The 18,968-nt window shown below is 33.6% G+C and overlaps 1 protein-coding gene across 2 annotated transcripts in view; it reads left to right on the forward strand.

The window, feature by feature from the left end:
• The window catches only part of Grh (grainy head), a 95,697-nt gene that overhangs the window by 3,423 nt on the left and 73,306 nt on the right, over positions 1 to 18,968 (forward strand). The window lies entirely within an intron of this gene.

Genomic DNA, 18,968 nt, shown 5'->3' on the forward strand with positions numbered 1-18,968 from the left:
TTAAGAAATTTTCGTACGAAAAGCATATTAACCGTATCTTAATTACTAAGACACTAAAGTAAAAGTTGGGACGCCATTAATTTAAGTATTTGAGCAATTTTGCCAAGAGGGTTTACAATTTTCCGTACATTATGTTGTAATGGCTATTTTCTGAATCATTATACTTAGCGTGTCGACAAAAAAACAAATATAGTATAAAACGAAATTTGTTTACACTAATTAGTTATTAAATGATGCTCAAAAGCACGTTTGCGTAATTTTAATGTGACTTTAAGTCATCACTTCGACATTTCTCGGAATAGTTACGTTTCTCGAGTTTGAATCTTCATAATCTAGAATCACCATAAAGCGCAGTAAAAGTTGACAATTTAAAGCTGCCGTTGTACAATCGTATTTCCGCTGTTTTAAGCGGGTTACTTTCGACGTTTAAGGTTTTTCCAAGAACTAAAGTTACTTAATAAATATTTTACTACATGACATGAAGTCTTTCTCCAATTTAATGAGTTAGCAACACTGAATTTATTACAGAACTTTTACCACTATGACGCAAAAAGATAGAGAATCGATTAAGGCTTAGGTGTGCTTGGTTATATTTTAATCAAGTGAATTCGTTCGATAAGATCAAGTACAGAGTAATCGAAAATTAAAAGAAATTAGAGGTGGCTGCGAACAAGAAGTTGTCAACATGTGTGTGGTTGAAATTAATCACCGCCGTGTGCACGTCAACGCAACAATTAATCTTAACCTCAAAACGCGGTAACGAAATAGTGACTAGAAATGTCACTGCTCAGAGCCAAACCTAGTTCCTTTTTTTTTTCGATCGCACGCTAATTGTAAAAAATCTAACTGCCACGATTTTGTCCTGTTATAAAATTTTTGTGTGGTGTGATTTTGTGTTGAAATGATAGCTTTATTAATTATATATTTTACGTGATGATAAATTGTCTGGTCATTAGAGTTTGTCTGGTCATAACGGTACTCGAAGACCACTGGTGGCTAAATGCTTCCAGGCAGCATCAAAAAAGTTTTCTCATCGAATAGATTACAAAATTGTTGATGCAGTATATCTTGTACGAATTTGGAGGACCGAATAAGAGTGTTATTTAAACTGTCAGAAAATAACATTTTGTAGATTTATGGATACTTTTTCCGGGATCTGACGTGGGTGCTTAAAAAATAAGATGAAAATGTGAATGGACGGATCAGTTGCGCACCCATGAATATGGGTTAATGCAACGACAATGGATGTTTAGAGTCGGTCTTAATACTGTTTGCCGAGCAAAAATGTTGAATTGGAGTCAAGCTCAGATTAAGTCATAAACAGGTTTACCATACAATTAAAATCTCCATTGATATTTTTCTTGTTTGTAATAAACTAAAAGGAACGGTTTTGAATGAACAATTTATTAATAACAATCGAAAGAAATGCACGGTGTAAGTATGAAATGCGCAGAGTAATCTGCGGTTACTACACATTATGAAAACATTGAAACGCCTTCAGTCACGAACTTCGAAAAATAGCCATTCCATTTTTGGTACGTCTGCCCTTGAGCAATCATGAAGAATCTATAATATGCGGCTGTAAATTGTTAATATCCAGGCTACATCTAAAGCACACTCACTGGATTTTTCAATATGTCTGTATAACACATCTTGTCACTAAAATACTTAAGTAAACAAGTCAAGGTTCGGGCTATCAACGTTATTTCTCAATACGTTTATTGCAATTAACCACTCATTATACACCATTAACCTAATCTCCCGAGAATTGTCGCCTGAATTGAGGGTATCTGAAGCTACCGCAAAGGAAAATCCTGATATCTAAAACTACACAGACAATTAACATTTTCTTCGTTAACCGTTATTTGGCATTAAACAAATATTTGACATTTGAATGAGTGGCATTTGCGGTTTTGTTTGAGGTTGCAACCGCTGCTTAAAATTATTATCATACTATGTATGATGTATAGTAGAAGATTTTTCCTCGCGTTTTGATTAATTTTCGATGGCAGAAGTAGCATGTTATTTTATTCATCTAAAAGTAGCTTGCATCTAGCAACTCGAGGTTATAAATTTTACTTTCATTGTATACACTTTCATTTACATCGTCTGCAATAAATACCAACAAAATTAAATTCTACAAACAAAAACCTATTCAAGCTTTATAGCACGTTTAAACCAAAAGGATACGTCTGGAGCACGCGCAAACCTAAATAAAACAACATAACCTGACCCATTGGTAGCAATAAATAAAGTGTTATTATGTAGAGCAATATTATTGCTCAATAAATCAGCAATTCCAGCGAATGCAATTCTGCATATGAATACTGTGTAAAAGGTGATTTAATTGCCAATTAGGGCGACTTTTCCTTTTTTCTAAACACCGATTTTTCATAAAGACTCTAAAGTTTTCTTTTAATAACATTCGTATCGCTACTCTCTTTCTTACAAATTATTTATAGCGATTAGCATAACCTATTAGCTTAATGTGCCATTAAATATTATTAAAATATCAACAACGGTATGCCATTATTATTGTTATTAATGCGGCCTTTTAAAATTTTCAGAATTTTATTTAGAGGAATGTGTTTCTAATATGTGCATTTTCCGCTCAGTAAGTGCTCCTTTCCAATTAATGAGGATATTTTTCTGTTTTCCGTGTAACTATAGTGATAAATAACCGGTGAGAATGAAATTTACTCATTCCGAGTATTCCTGCGATAAGAAATATTTAAAACCCTAAACTACCAACACATTTTTAAGGTTAATAACCGTTTGAAGTAAATACAGCATTCGCGTTCGGCTCAATCTGCAACTTTCACACTCTTGAATCTGACTGGAAAATTTGAACGCATCAACACCAGTGTAAGTGTATATGACAATAACATTCCGTGGATGTGTAAATAATCAAGATATATTTTGATAAATTTGTTGTATAAAACCAAAAAAATAAAATGGTGGTGTAATTTTCATGCAAGTAGAGTATTGAATATCATGATATGCCTTTATTATGAGATCACGTCTTCACAATTATCATTTATGAGAACTGACAATATGATATTCTTGGCACCCGATTCAGAGATATCCGTCCGAACATGGAACAGACAATTCCCAGCTATTCACACAGAAAACGATGCACTAAGTTAGAAAATTCAAATCCAAAAATATATTATTATATTGGTTTTCGAGCAAAATTTAAATTTACTATATTAAAACAAAAACGTAAAGTGTAAGCCCGCCCACCCACCCTATCTCAATTGTGATGATTTTTTTATTCGCCGTGAACCAAACAGGCGAAGCTTAAGTGCAAAATACTTCTTTACAAGAAATTAAAAACATATTTTTGAGTATCGTTGTTCAAAGAATACTATGTATATTAAGAAAATAAGGGAAAATATTAATCCCCGCCCGCCCACCCCATCTCAATTGTGATGATTTTTTTTATTCTTAGAAACTTAAACCACGTCTAAAATAGTAATTTTTTTAAGAATATATGGATTTTACAAATGGGCCCCGCCGCTCGGCTTACGACAAATAAAAAAAATCATCAGAATTCAGACAGGGTGGGTGGGTGGGGCTTATATTTTGCGTTTTTTTGACATACATAGCCATCTTTTTACAACAAGAAACTTAAAACATGGCTAAAATGGTATATTTTTGTAAGGAAATATAAATTAAAGGGACGGAGCCTAATTGCAAAATCGATATTTCGTTGTACAAATTTTCCATTTTGAACATGTTTTAAGATTCATGTCGTGAAAAAAGTCAACACATATTAAAATCAAAAGGCAAAATGTAAGCCCGGCCACCCGCCCTATCTCAATTGTGATGATTTTTTTTATTCGTCGTGAACCAAGCATAATTGTAAAAGATTCCTTTACAAGAAATTAAAAACATATTTTTGAGTATCGTTGTTCAAAGAATACTATTTATATTAAGAAAATAACGGAAAATATTAACCCCCGCCCACCCACCCATCTCAATTGTGATGATTTTTTTTATTCTTAGAAACTTAAAACACGTTTAAAATGGTAAATTTTTTAAGAAAATATGGCTTTTGCAATCAAGCTCTGCCCCTCGGCTTACGACGAATAAAAAAAATCATCAGAATTGAGATAGGGTGGGTGGGTGGGGCTTATATATTGCCTTTTTTTTGACATACATAGACATCTTTTTACAACAAGAAACTTAAAACCTGGTTAAAATGGTATATTTTTGTAAGGAGATATGAATTAAGGGGACGGAGCCTAATTGCCAAATCGATATTTCGTTGTACAAATTTTCCATTTTAAACATGTTTTAAGTTTCATGTCGTGAAAAAAATCTACACATATTAAAATGAAAAGGCAAAATGAAAGCCCGCCCACCCGCCCTATCTCAATTGTGATAATTTTTTTATTCTTAGACACTTAAAACACGTTTAAAATGGTAATTTTTTTTAAGGAAATATGGATTTTGCAATTAAGCTATGCCCCTCGGCTTACGACGAATAAAAAAAAATCATCAGAATTGAGACAGGGTGGGTGGGTGGGGCTTATATTTTGTCTTTTGTTTTAATATACACAGCCATCTTTTCATGACAAGAAACTTGGAACATGTTTAAAATGGTGCATTTTTGCAAGGAAATATGGATTTTGCAATTATGGGGCGGAGCATAATTGCAAAATCTATATTTCCGTGTACAAATTTTCCATCATTTTAAATATGTTTTATGTTTCATGTCGTGAAAAGAGATATACACATATTCAAACAAAAAGACAAAATGTAAGCCCGCCCACCCGTCCTATCCCAATTGTGATGTTTTTTTTAAAGAAAATATGGATTTTGCAATTACGCTCCGCCCCTCGGCTTACGACGAATAAAAAAAATCATCAGAATTGAGATAGGGTGGGTGGCTGGGGCTTATATTTTGCCGTTTTTTTGACATACATAGCCATCTTTTTACAACAAGAAACTTAAAACATGGTTAAAACGGTATATTTTTGTAAGGAGATATGAATTACGGGGACGGCGCCTAATTGCAAAATCGATATTTCGTTGTACAAATTTTTCGTTTTAAACATGTTTTAAGTTTCATGTCGTGAAAAAAATCTACACATATTAAAATGAAAAGGCAAAATGTAAGCCCGCCCACCTGCCCTATCTCAGTTGTGATAATTTTTTTATTCTTAGAAACTTAAAACACGTTTAAAATGGTAATTTTTTTTAAGGAAATATGGCTTTTGCAGTTAAGCTCTGCCCCTCGGCTTACGACGAATAAAAAAAATCATCAGAATTGAGACAGGGTGGGTGGGTGGGGTTTATATTTTGTCTTTGGTTTTAATATACACAGCCATCTTTTCATGACAAGAAACTTAGAACATGTTTAAAATGGTACATTTTTGCACGGAAATATGGATTTTGCAATTATGGGGCGGAGCATAATTGCAAAATCGATATTTCCGTGTACAAATTTTCCATTTTAAATATGTTTTATGTTTCATGTCGTGAAAAGAGATATACACATATTAAAACAAAAAGACAAAATGCAAGCCCGCCCACCGACCCTATTTCAATTGTGATGATTTTTTTTATTCGTCGTGAACCAAGGGGATGGAGCTTAACTGCACAATACTTATTTCTTTACAAGTGTTGTTCAAAGAATACTATGTATGTTTAAATGCAAAATCATTTAAACACACATTTTAATATGTATAGAAAAAGTATGGAATAGTAGGATGTAACAAAACAGTTCATTTGTCACCACTTTTTCAGTGATTTAGACATATAGTTAGGGATTTAAAAAGAGAATTAACGATACGATTTTTTTTGTGAGGTTATGTTTATCTGTCAGAATGAACTAGAAACGTCACTTTGTATGAAAAAATTTATCCGTGGTCAGTGTAACTTTAAACTTTTGTGAATTGTTGCTCGTCATTCTGTAGACAAACAGTCTGTCTATGCAAACTTTTACTTTCGTTACATAAATGTGAGGCTGTTTTATTATTTTTCCTGACTGGGAAATGTCAATTTTTAAATTTCATAATTGCTAGGATTTATGGCTTATGTTCGTAAATGTGAAGATGTAATGAGTATAATGTTTATTTACTGTCATATATATTTCAAGTGAAGTGGATTACTTACGGAATATTTATAACAACATTTTTACTGTATTTATCTTTTGTACTTCTTGTACTTTGGTAGCGTAATATTTTCGATACGCTATACATGTGTTTAAATTTGTCAAAATAGTATCCCATTTTTTTCATTAATGTCGGCCCATTGCAATTATAAAAAGTAATTATTTTAAGGTCGTGTACCCTCTGAAACAGATTTTGAATGAGAAATCTAACAAGTCTTTGTATTTCCAATAAAAAAATTATCTTAAATCAGAACATGTGTATTCTGTTCCAGGTTTGACGGTATTTAATTTAGGAAATACCATCAGTAGACATGGTGCGGCGTCTAAAATTCATTTAACCGTTCGTGATTCGTGATTTCGCTTCTTAGAAACGTGATAGATAAGTCTAATTATCACGTAATCTCCAATCAACGAAAAAGAATAGTTTCGGCGCTGATAAAAACAAGATTTATGAAAGCTTTTAACCGGACGAATACACTGGAAACAAGAAATCCGTCGAGGTTAAACATTACATTGGATTTAATTAATCTTTCGGAACATCGAATTTAGAAGCGTTTCCAGATATTTAGATTCGGTTAAAGCGGTCGATAATAGATGGGTCGTAGTTGTAGCTGTCAGATTTTGAGAAATATCTTCGTGGAAGAACGAACAATGAATAGAAGCGTGTGTTGATCCGGAAATCGAAAATTTTGCACCATGAGGAGCTAAAAATAATCGAGATGTGGGTACACAGAGCTCCAACGTTTGACCATGAACTTAACGTTCTTAAGACGTATGCTCAAGAGCACCCTTTCTACCCAATATAGCGGTCTTCCACACTCTCGCAGGAACAAATTTGATCTTGTTTATAATATGAGACGAGCTGCACATTTGCCTTATCTTCAACGGCAATTTGTATAAATTTGAATAATCTTCTCATCGTTATTGCCGTGGAATGGATTTTTGGAAAAAAAGCGTGATTTGTAGACATAGCTTGGAGTCGATGGAGCTTGTCCCGTTTCAACGCAAAACAGAAATTTCCCCAATATTGTAAACAACAATTAATAATTACATGAAACGGCGGCTATTGCAATATAGTTCTGGGTGAACGTAACTGCAAACTAAAAATCCACAAGGACTTTCTATTACGGCAATAACTATCAGTGAAAAAATACCAAGCTAACAATTATAAATTATTGTCGTAAAGTTTTTATCCATTGTAAAAGTTCCTCTCGGTCGTAAGAGCCAGGTTCAAGGTAAAGTAGGTAAAATAATAATGAACGACGCTTCGCGCGCTGTTGTGAACACCTGAATAAATCTACGCATGCGCAGTGGAGGCTTCTTAATTGTGTAGGCCGATATCCGGGTCTCGGCGTCTTCTACATGTTTTCTCATTCAATGATTTTCGCTTTTTCTCTCGCGATCGCGCTTTTTTTATTTTTCAAAAATATTTCTTCATCACGTTCCCACACAGACGCGCATTCAAGCAACCGTATATTAAAAGATAATTGTAATTTTAGCCGGTTATTAATTAAAAATAAATTACAACTTGATGGACGCTGCAGCCAATAAGCGAACAGTCCCCGGACTGTTTTCGGTTGGTACTTGTTGTGTCTAACTCCAAACGGTTCATAAGCACGGTTGAAAGCTTCGGATCATGTGCATTAGCATTACCATAATAATTGCTTCAGGCGATATATGTTTAGACTAGCCGATACGTTTTTACACCAACAAATAATTTAATGGAAATGCCTGCAAAAAATTATGGACATCATATTTTTGCTGCGTACGCGGTGCTTTTCCGAACACATTAATAAAAAGTGAACGTTGAACCTCCTTCAACTTCTCATTAAATCATTTCCATTTTAAAAGATCCGATACTGTTTTGGACCGATCGTTTTTCACAATTTTTTCCTTTTTCTGTCTGGCTACGCCTACGTTGGAGTTCGCGCTTTTAGACAGAAACGCTGTATTTTAGCCCGATCCAAAAAAGACGAACGACAGAGTTTTGTTTTCTATTTTGTTTTTCTGGTGATAACACTGAATATATATAATATGCGAGCCAACGTTTGTAATGATTTTCCAACACTATTTATGTTTTGAAACGTGAAAACTACCTTGAAGCAATTTTAATGTTTTTTTCTTGTGACCATGAACCAGTTATATAGTTCACATTCTTAAATAGTGTACATTCCAAAGACTTTTGACGGGTTCATTTGAAGAGATTTTCATAAAACCATAGTCCATCTTCCAAGTATATCCGTCCCAAATTATTTAATCAGTGTTCACTATTTCAAAACCTGAACTATACCGGCCAAATTTAAGAGTCAATGTGTGTCATATCGTGTTCTCAATAAGAACGACGTAATGTCTTCAAAGGAGCACCGATCTAGAAAGAATACAAATGGGGTATTATGTATATATATGGACCATATGTCACTATAATCAACGAAGCGGATTTTAATGCAGAATGCTTTACTTATTTTATTTGTAGTACGAAAATCATCAAACGTTGTTTTCCTCATATGAACTCGAGAGAGTTTGTTTTGTGAGGGGGAACATTATGTTATATAGGTTACGGTATGGCTTCATAAATTGTAATTTCACGACTCAGCAATAACACGATTATTATTGTTACATGTTTGTCACATGGGAATGATTTCAAAAATCTACCGATTAATTTTGATTTTCCACATTTTTGACTCTAGTAGGTGAAAATAATGAATGAACTTATTTTGTTCACGTGTTCACATGAAAATAATGATTATCGTTAAAACTGGTTATTTGTGTTCACGTTGCCTTGTACACTGTTTAACATGTTATTAAATTTAGTTTTTACACCATGTACATGCCTCGTCTAATAAACGGGTTATTGCCTTTAAAGCGATCTGCCACACCCAATCTTGTACATTTCAAAGAAAAATTTGTAATCATAAATTTGTAATTAAATTAAAAATAAATCCTTGTTTGTAGATATTTTGTGGTGATGGTCATCATAATTTCTATCGCGTTATTAAGCGCAACACCTTTCAAGGACCGACACCACGTTATAGCTCTTATCTGGGGACGAAAAGCTAATTATTTTTTGAATTATTACCTATTATGTAATTAAATAATTAACGATTTATCAGTCCCATCTTTTCATAAATTTAAAATTTTATTTACTTTTAGATTTGTGGAACTTGGTGTTATAAGTATCAGTGAAAAAATTTTTGACTTGAATTGTAATTTTCTAACAATAAAATATGTTCATGTCGAACAGGATAATTTTTAAAACAAACAGTTGCCTCAGGAATTAATTATGATGTTTAAAACACGTAGTAACATTTTATTAGTCAAATAATACATTATTAAGTCAGATAAAGGTATTACAACTAGTAAATTATACAGAATAACTCTGCAAATTTAAATAAATTCATTAAAGATTTTTACTACATTACTTTTGAAAACAAATGAGATAATTCGGCAAGGTTTTATTTTAGATAGGAGTTAATTGTCAAACTGATTTATTTAGTAATCTTTGAAGTGACGTCATCGACTTTGTAGTGGTGGTAGATGTATTAATTTTGATTGTAAGTAAACGTTACGTCAGGATTTTAAGGAAGTTACGTGAATTAGTTGTGAGCGATCAATCTCCAATATATTAATTTGTTTGAAACATCCTGTGTAAGCAGGATGCTGCTAAATGGACAGGCGGCGTGTTGTGGAGGGGGTGATTAAATAAATTTTAGTTAATTATGATGTTCACTGTCAAAACACAATCAAAATTTTGATGAATCAGTTTTTTGGACAAACTTTGTTCACATATTTTGCTACGATTTGATCATATATGAAAATAGAGTGAAATAAAAAATAAACAAAATTTTATTGCTAGAAACTTGACGAAAAAGGAAAGTTTTTTTGGCAGTGAGTGTATGAGGAATCTTCAAATGTTGTGTTCGAGTAGAATTTACAAGACAAGTTTTTCCTTTTAATAGGTGTTGAGCAATATTATTAGCGGAAGGAGGACTAATAAATTTAATCCGGAAATTTGGTGAACGTCATTGAAAAAACCACCTGTGCATCTGTGATTGCAGAACCATGTTTTAGCAAATCTCGCAATAAAATTGACAGAATGACATCTTGTTTTTCTTCGGCGTGGTTGTCATTAACATTTTTATTTCTGCACAGTGACAGTTCCAACGAAGGGGATTCTCACGGTCCCGATCATCGATTGTACGTGTCATCATGTTATAGTTCCCAATCTGACATAGGACGAATGTGATTAATTGACTATGGTAAATAGAGCTTAGTCGCCAGATTAAGATAGCGGATGTATCATTTAATATCCGTGAGGTAGAAAATTTTTAATTGATCGTCTTAAGCCGCCATCTTGGATAGCTTTTGACATTTGCGGTTTGGTTGGGTTGATTAATGGTAATTTGAGTAAAAATTTGTTGAATGAGTGTGTCACCGATCTTATGCCGTAACCGAAGATCGAATGCTCTTTTTGGATTCAGAACACTTTCGAATTCTTCACGGACATTGACTTATGTAAGAGCTCTTGGTCAACATTTTTGTCCAACTAAAGTGCGTTTGACCGGGGCAGTTTTTAATCAAAAAGTCCGGTCGAAGTAAGCTGACGGTTTTCTTTAGATTTATTTCGATTTCGAGGGAGTGTAGGCATTTTTGACAGAATCCGCCGTAGAGGAAGCTTGTTAGGAATGGCGTGGGCTTAATAAATTTGATGTATGCCGTCTTTACGAAGGCGTTCATTATCAATAACACGTAAAATATAGCGCAATAACAATAAATCTTGTAAAACATTTGTGCGAGTGTCTTAATTATGATAAAACGCGACTTTGCCTAGATGGCCAAGTTGCAGATGCGACGTCCATTCATTGTATAAATCAATTCGCAAATGATTAGTTACTTGCCATAAATAAAACCGCTTTGCCTTTAAATGGTAACGGATAGTACTAGTAGCTTTGCCCTATACCCCCCCTCCACCTACGTGACTTAACCTTGCCATCTCTAAAGGTCAAAGAGTTACTTTACCGTAAGATATCTTAGTAAAAATCCATTATTACGATACTTACAATTGTTCACCAAATTTATTCCCAGATCTTATCAATAGCAAGACCTTTCAACGGCTCGGTTGCGTAAAATCGCACCGTTGTAATGTGGAAAATTTCTCTCTTGCAAACACAATATTTTTATTAATTTTAATTAAAGCCTACTCTTTACAACTAGATTTCATCACAAATTGTTAAATTGCTACAGCAACGCTGATTATAGGTTCGATCGATCGAATTTTGATCAGTATATTTAAGCACGATCTTAGAGACCTCACAAATTGTTTTCGTCGAACTTTACATAATCATTTACTTGAAAATCAATCGAAAATCATAGGTTGCACTACTTCCTTCTATGCTACCAATTTTCTATCTAAACGAGCTTCAACCTCATTTAAGGCGGTTTTCACAATTTTTAGAACTTCATTTTCGGCGATAATTGAGGCAATCTTTGTCAGTGAACCAACACACGCCGTCTGATCTCTGTAATTTTACTTTTAATAACAGTGTTGTCACTCAATTCGAAACGTACACATTTTTTTGTTTCCTCTTGTATAGATATATACACGGTGGCACTGAAATCAGACATTTTTAGTTCTTAGTGAAAATTACAACTGATTATGTGTTAGTTTTGATCTTTTCAGGAGCTTGATTTTCCATCGTGGTATAATAATTTGGCGTGCATAAAAACAGTAATTACGTTATGAAAAGTTGGGGGAATACAATTTTTCGTAACTGCTTAAATTATGTGGTTCAACCCGAAAGGATACTTGATGACGTCACAGCAACGGATACCGACACCCTAATTAGTGCCAGTTACGGTCTTAATTTCGAGGATGAAAATGATACATTTTTTGGCAATCTTTTGAACGTTGTATTCTGTCAATGTCCATTGAAATTCGCATTAATTTTAGCCTCATAGAGCAGCCACGTTTAAGATCAGAGCCACCTCTAATGTCTTTTTTATCGCAGTTTTTTTGTGCCAACCGGTTTGTTTTAGGAGGGAATACAATAAGATAGTCCTAGATCTATGTTTGATTTATTGACTTATTTAATGTATGAGATCATCTCAAAGACGATTGTAAACCACTTGGACTCCCCTCCGCGTAACACGCCACTGCTTGAATGTTATTCAATTGTTGAGATACTTCCAGTTTAACGTTTTACAATTATGTCTGTTACTTTCGATACTCCAGCCACTTATTTATTACACTTTCAATTTTATGACCGGTCGATCTAATTTGATGCTTTTAATTGTAGGTTTTCCTACGGTCGATCCAATTATGATCATTCCAGTGATAAGAATGATGTATACCATGTGTGTTATACACGTTTAGAGATTTAAAGGAAATAATAGTCTACCTGTTGAAAACAAATGGACGTATTTTTTAATTAATGATACCTAAATTCCAAATATAAATGGCCTAACGTGAATACATTTATCTATCCACCCAAAAATGTGTACGTCACACTGGTCTCTCCCCACCACAAAAATGTTTCTACCACGTTTTCGCCAAAGTTGGTATGTAATTTTTGTGTAAATTTAAACAATTGTTCGTTGTCTAATTTCGATAAATTTTTATCTCGGGAACCAGTTTTTGTTTTTTCGTTTGATGCAATCTCGGAAATTTAACGATCGAATCGAACAACTGACGCACTCTCAAGTTGCAGAATGTTTTTAAGGAAGTGCTTCTTGTAAATAAGAATCAAATTTTACGGTCGACACTGAAATGATAATTAGCGCGCGTATTTTCGGCAGATATCTGCATCGGTTTAATGACGTTATTAGTCTAATTTTGTAAAAGTGAAATTCGAAGTATCTGTCGTGTCGGTTGATGTAACATTTTGTTAAGTTTCCGTATGTAATTCGATGTATTTGGGTTAACTAAAATGAGTTTTAATGTTAATTAAGATAATATTCTTACGAAGTATTTATGATCGAATTACATGTTTTTACGATCGAATTATTTTCGATATGGATGCTGCGTGATTCCACAACTTTCAAATTAATTAATAATTTTACAGTTAAAGTTTACAGTGATTATTGGAAGTGAGCGATCGAGTCGAAACGAATGGCGTCAAAATATTCGACGCGTGGTAGGGGAGAGGAAGTCAAATTGTGGTGTGCGCACGATTTTGAAATCGCCCTTCACCTTTTTTAGAATATTCCTCGGTAACTGGTATCATTAATTGGTTTCACTCTTGTTTATTTAGTGGGCTGTTGAATATATGAATACATTGGGTGTGGTAACTGTATCAGTACAAAACAATTAAGAATGTTTCCCGTCGACCAATGAGAAGTACTTTACGCGATACAAAGTGTCACACAATCCGAATTATATGACATGGCAATAAAGCGCTTAATTGAAAACTAGATAAAATAATGACAGTGTTCGGACTCATCTAACAACTTATCTTAGGGTACTATTTATTTCGTAATAAGAATTTATTTGCATATAAATGGACATATTCTGATTACGCAATTTTTTTCCGATTGAGATGTAAGTTACTTTGACGGTAATCTGTTAACTGACACTTAGATCGGAGAATAACAAATAAATTTACTTCTTTACAACCTCATTTATTGCCAACGTCCTTTTCAGCTAAAAAGTCTTAATTTTAATTTACTATAATGACGCAAGATCATCGGACCACATTTATATGTATCGATAAGCGGAATTAACACAAGCATTTTACTCCCATTATTATCCAACTCACAGCAACCCATTAACTTATTCATTTATTCAAATGCGAACAGCAAAACAAAACCATTAAAATCGAAAACATTCCATCCAATTTGATTGTTTTACTTTATTATTTGCCACATTTTTAAAGCTAGATCTTTATCATTACATGTCATTAGATCAGCAACGCCTGAATGCACGCCACTTCATCTTTTTCCTCTACCCAACATTTTTAACCTACGTAATATTCGAGAGTGGATTAAAACAACTTTTGCTCCAGTTATTTCAATTCTCCATACACATTTTTTCGTTATCTGATTTTCAAAAGATGACGAGACAGAAGTCAACATGATGATAATCAAAATCACTTTTCTTGCTTACGAAACTGATTATATTGAAGTAACGAAGTCCTCACAAATCACAGCCTATCTACGCGCACAAATCTTAAGAAAGAATCTTTAGCACTCAAATTTATGAGATCGATAGGTTCTGTTTGTTAACTTGTACCTCTATCTTATGGTGCAGACATAATTCAGTTTCATGCATGTATTACGTTTCGAACTTATTAGATTTAGGTAAATCAAGTGCCAAGATATATGGTAATGATCGTGAACCTATTTCGTGTGATTTCGTTCCGGTTATGGAGGCATATATTGTTTTTTTCATTCCAAAATTTACTACTTTTATTTTATGTTCCCCTATTGTCTGTAGCCTAACAATTTTAAAACAGGCTCGTAATTTCACTATCTAGAACAATTCCCACGCACACATAATATGTATGTAGAACAAACAAATACACATTGTGCTATGGTGTGATAAATTTATCAAAAAGCTGTATCTCGAGACGTATTATTTGATATTTGTAATATCTTTCAATCCTGCAAAAAAACATTGTTTCCAATTGGTCCATCTCTATGTAACATGTGGGTGCTAAGCGGTAGTTTTAAGTTGCAAAATATTTGATAGTTGACACATTAGAAACTTTAACGATCGGAGTTTTTGTTTTTTTTTAAATCGGTAGTTAATGTATTCGGTGTCATTTTATAATATAATATGTAAGCGAAGTGATATTTGAAAACTCGAAATGTCAAAGGGTTTCTAATCAAAGATTTTAATTTGAATATAATTTACATAACGCCAAAAGTTTTAACAAAACTTATGGTAGCCAATTATTAGAACCATAATTGCTATGATTGTCGAAATTTATGACACTTAGTGTCACGCGTTCTTTGTTCAGTTTTTCTTGGGCTTAATAGCTTTTTTACATCATCGAAATAAAAAATAGATTTATGTAACGAAATTAATACATCGTTAGTAGAATGCCTGGAGACAGAATAGATTATCGGATTATGTGTAAAACAGTACATGTTTTAAAAATCCGTGATACAAATTCGCGTGGAGTGGATGACTTCAAGTGGAACAGTTGCAGCCTACATAAAACACACAAATTGTTTAACCACATGCATGGGTGGGTAGCAAATATATGATTTTAGGTCAATTAAAAAAATAAATTTTCTAAATTATGTTTTTATGTAGATGTTTTATAACGCAATTTAGAGTTTGACGTCCGAAGAGATGACGTCAGAAGAGTCAGGGCCATTAATTATTTATTAAAATTACAAATTAGTGTTGAAATATCTTCGCACGATTGGTGTTTTTGGGGCCATAGAAAAAAAATCGCAAAATCGAAAGACCTAAAATGACCCAGTGATCCTGCGGTCGAAGTTGACGGCGGCATAAAAAAGTGGCAAAGAACAGCATTCTGTACCACATTATTATAATAATAAATAACAGGTACAAAACCTGATTTAAGTATTGAATGATCCGTACCTAGCTCCAAAACTAGCTAACAAACCAGTTATAATAGAGTAAACCTCTACAAAAAGTATGTTGAGGTAGGTTTTCAATAATGCAACTGGTTAAAGAGCAACTGTCGGGGTGTCCCAAACTGGAATATCAAGTAAAGACACGTTCTCACCCACACCAAGCCGACTTGATCTTCCTCCATTTCCATTGCGGCATTCCACTACGAGTTTAACGATTACTACAACAGTATTCAACTATTATTATGATTATTCTCTTGTCCTTCCTACTAACCTTGTCTGTCGTGGTCGACGTCTTCTGAACACGCTTCACGTGAATTTCAAATGCCCCTCTTTCGTGTACGCCACTGTAGGATTCGCAATTGCGCGCCGAATTTGCATTGACGCTCATTAGAACGATTAGTTGAGCTTGCTTCCGCGGATCCATTACACCGGTACTAAATTAATTACCGCTTGTTAAGGACCGTTTACACATTTAAAATCAACGCACCGTGTAAAGCGGGCTTTGCTTTTTATTACCGAACAATAATAAAGTCATTTGGATGGATCGCAAATTTTAGGGTTTTTAGACACTGTGCAACACGTAGAACACGCAATTGCAGATTTCGGTCTCCTTAGAGACGTCATTTTGATACTAGAGAATCGATTACTTTGAAATTTGATGTTTTATCCAAATACAGTATACAGTAATGATTAAACAAAGAAATGGTTTAAGGTTACTTAGACAGAACTTCGCTCGCCCTAAATTTTATTTGTTTTTATGGTAACCCCTATAGGTAAAAATAAAGATATGTGTGTTGAGTTAAAGTAATGGCAAATTTCACGTGAGTTTTTCCATTATGATATTTTAGTGAGATATAATAAAGACAAAAATCATGTTTTAATTTTTTTAGTCACCCTGTGTAAGCATTTCTAAAGAATATAGATGGGCTGATAAACCACAAGTATAAATTCATGTTTGTAGTTTCAAAGTTAAATTGCAAAATCTTGCACCATTTTGACATATTTTCCAAAAAATCTGGATGTCTTGGGTAAAAATTCAACACGAATTCTAACCTGCAAGTGCAGAAGTATGTTATTTTATAAAATTTAAATAACATTTACTATTAAAATTTTGACGACAATCGGTCTGGTAGTTTCAGGGATGGTGTGTTTAATAAAAATCGAGACAGACACACAGAGGGTCATGAAACGTCGAGAAACATGAAAATAACCATTCGTCAAATGGACGAAAGTCAAACAAAAAATTGGTCCAAGGTTACTTCAACAGAACTTTTCTCGTCCTTGAGTACATACAGACTAATATTTCTGGCTTTTTTTGGAAAATTATACAAAATTTTTGTTTTCTGATAACCTTTATACCTATAGTAAAAACCAGTGGTGTAAATGACACCTCGAATCCCGTACGCCGATGGGGCGCAAATTCCGCAGATATATTCAAAGTAAAAACTAACGGAAAAGAGTGTTGTTCGAACAGTACTAGGTATATTAAGAAAAAATTACAAAATATAAACCCCGCCCACCCACCCCATCTCAATTCTGATGATTTTTTTTATTCTTAGAAACTTAAAACATGTTCAAAACGGTAAATCACAATTGAGATCGAGACGAATGGGTGAGGATTCTCTTTTGGTTTTCTTTTTTAATGAATACAGTTAGTTTTCTTTGTATAATACGGTTACTTAGGAACATATTTCACATGGTATTTCTGGTAGAAAAATAAAGATTTTACAATTAAACTCCGCCCCTCGACTAACGACGAATAAAAAAATCATCAGAATTGAGATAGGGTGGGTGGGCGGGGCTTATATTTTGCCTTTTTTTTCTTTAATATACAGAGCCATCTTTTCACAACAAGAAACTTAGAAGATGGTTAAAATGGTACATTTTTGCAAGGAAATATGGACTTGCAATTATGGGACGGAGCCTAATGGCAAAATCGATATTTCCTTACACAAATTTTCCTTTTTAAACATGTTTTAAGTTCAAGAAATTAAAAGCATGTTTTTGAGGATCGTGTTGTTCAAACAATACTATGTATATTAAGAAAGAAGGGCAAAATATAAACCCCGCCCACCCACCCCATCTCAATTGTAATGATTTTTTTTATTCTTAGAAACGTTAAACATGTTTGAAATGGCAAATTTTTGTAAGGAAATGTGGATTTTGCAATTAGGCTCCTCCCCTAGGTCTACCAACGAATGAAAACTTCATTGCTATTTAAGTCAGGGCAGGTATGGGTGGGGATTAATCTTTGTCTTTAATCTTTTCTTAATATACTTTGTATTTTTTAAACAACACGATACTCAAAAACACGTTTTACGAGAAATAAGGATTTTGCAGTTAAGCTCCGCCCCTTTGGCTCACGACGAATAAAAAAATCCTCACAATTGAGATAGGGCGGGTGGGCGGGGCTACATTTTGCATTTTTTTTTTTCTTAATGTGTGTAGACTTATTTCGACAAGAAACTTAAAACTTAATTTAACTTAATTAAGCCACAATGGAGCAAAATATTTTGAATATGATTACTATTCTTATTTAATCATAATTAAATAAAGATTATTCTCACATTTTCGTGAAAATGAGGTGACTCGTTCTTAATTTGAGCAATAAAAAAATTGTGATGACGTCATCAACATGGATAATACTAGTCACAGCACAAAATAAAATTAGACATAGCGCATTACCAATGGAAGAAAAAAAAAAAGAAAGGGCCAAGTTCGGCATCGAACCCACGACCGTAGGTCACCAGTTCCCCGAGAAAGCTACTGAACCACTAAGCCACGAAGACTTATATTCTGTGTCGATAATACAACGTTATTATACCGTGGGAATGTTTTTGCGAAAATTTGATCGTTCAGCGAAAAAACTGACAGCGGATTCGTACACTACAAGTATAGGAGTATATTTTTGTATAACATTCAAATCATTAATAAATACAGACACCAGACAGACAGACGGACGGACAGACAGACAGACAGACGGAAACGAGAGACTACTTTTTTCGTGCTCTAGGGGTCATGAAACGTCGAGAAAACATAAAAGTGGCAAATCGTCCAATGGATTCGATAACTATGCTTCCTTAGCTTACGCTCGGGAAGTAAAATGTTTCATAAGTACAAAAATATTATAAAGAATTAAAAAAAAAACTGTGAAGTACGGTTTTTCTTAATTAAAACTTATTAAAAGAAAATTAATAAGAAAAATAATATTTGAAAAATTGTATTAGGAATATCACGTAGATGGAAAAACGCTAACCGATAATCAGAATGCCTAATAATCTCCACCAATAATTTGTTTGGTAAA

The sequence above is a fragment of the Zophobas morio genome, unplaced genomic scaffold (genome assembly GCF_036711695.1).
Source record: "Zophobas morio isolate AGI-343-1 ecotype UQ-CSIRO unplaced genomic scaffold, CSIRO_AGI_Zmor_V1 ptg000044l, whole genome shotgun sequence".
In the NCBI taxonomy this organism is placed as follows: Eukaryota; Metazoa; Arthropoda; class Insecta; order Coleoptera; family Tenebrionidae; genus Zophobas; species Zophobas morio.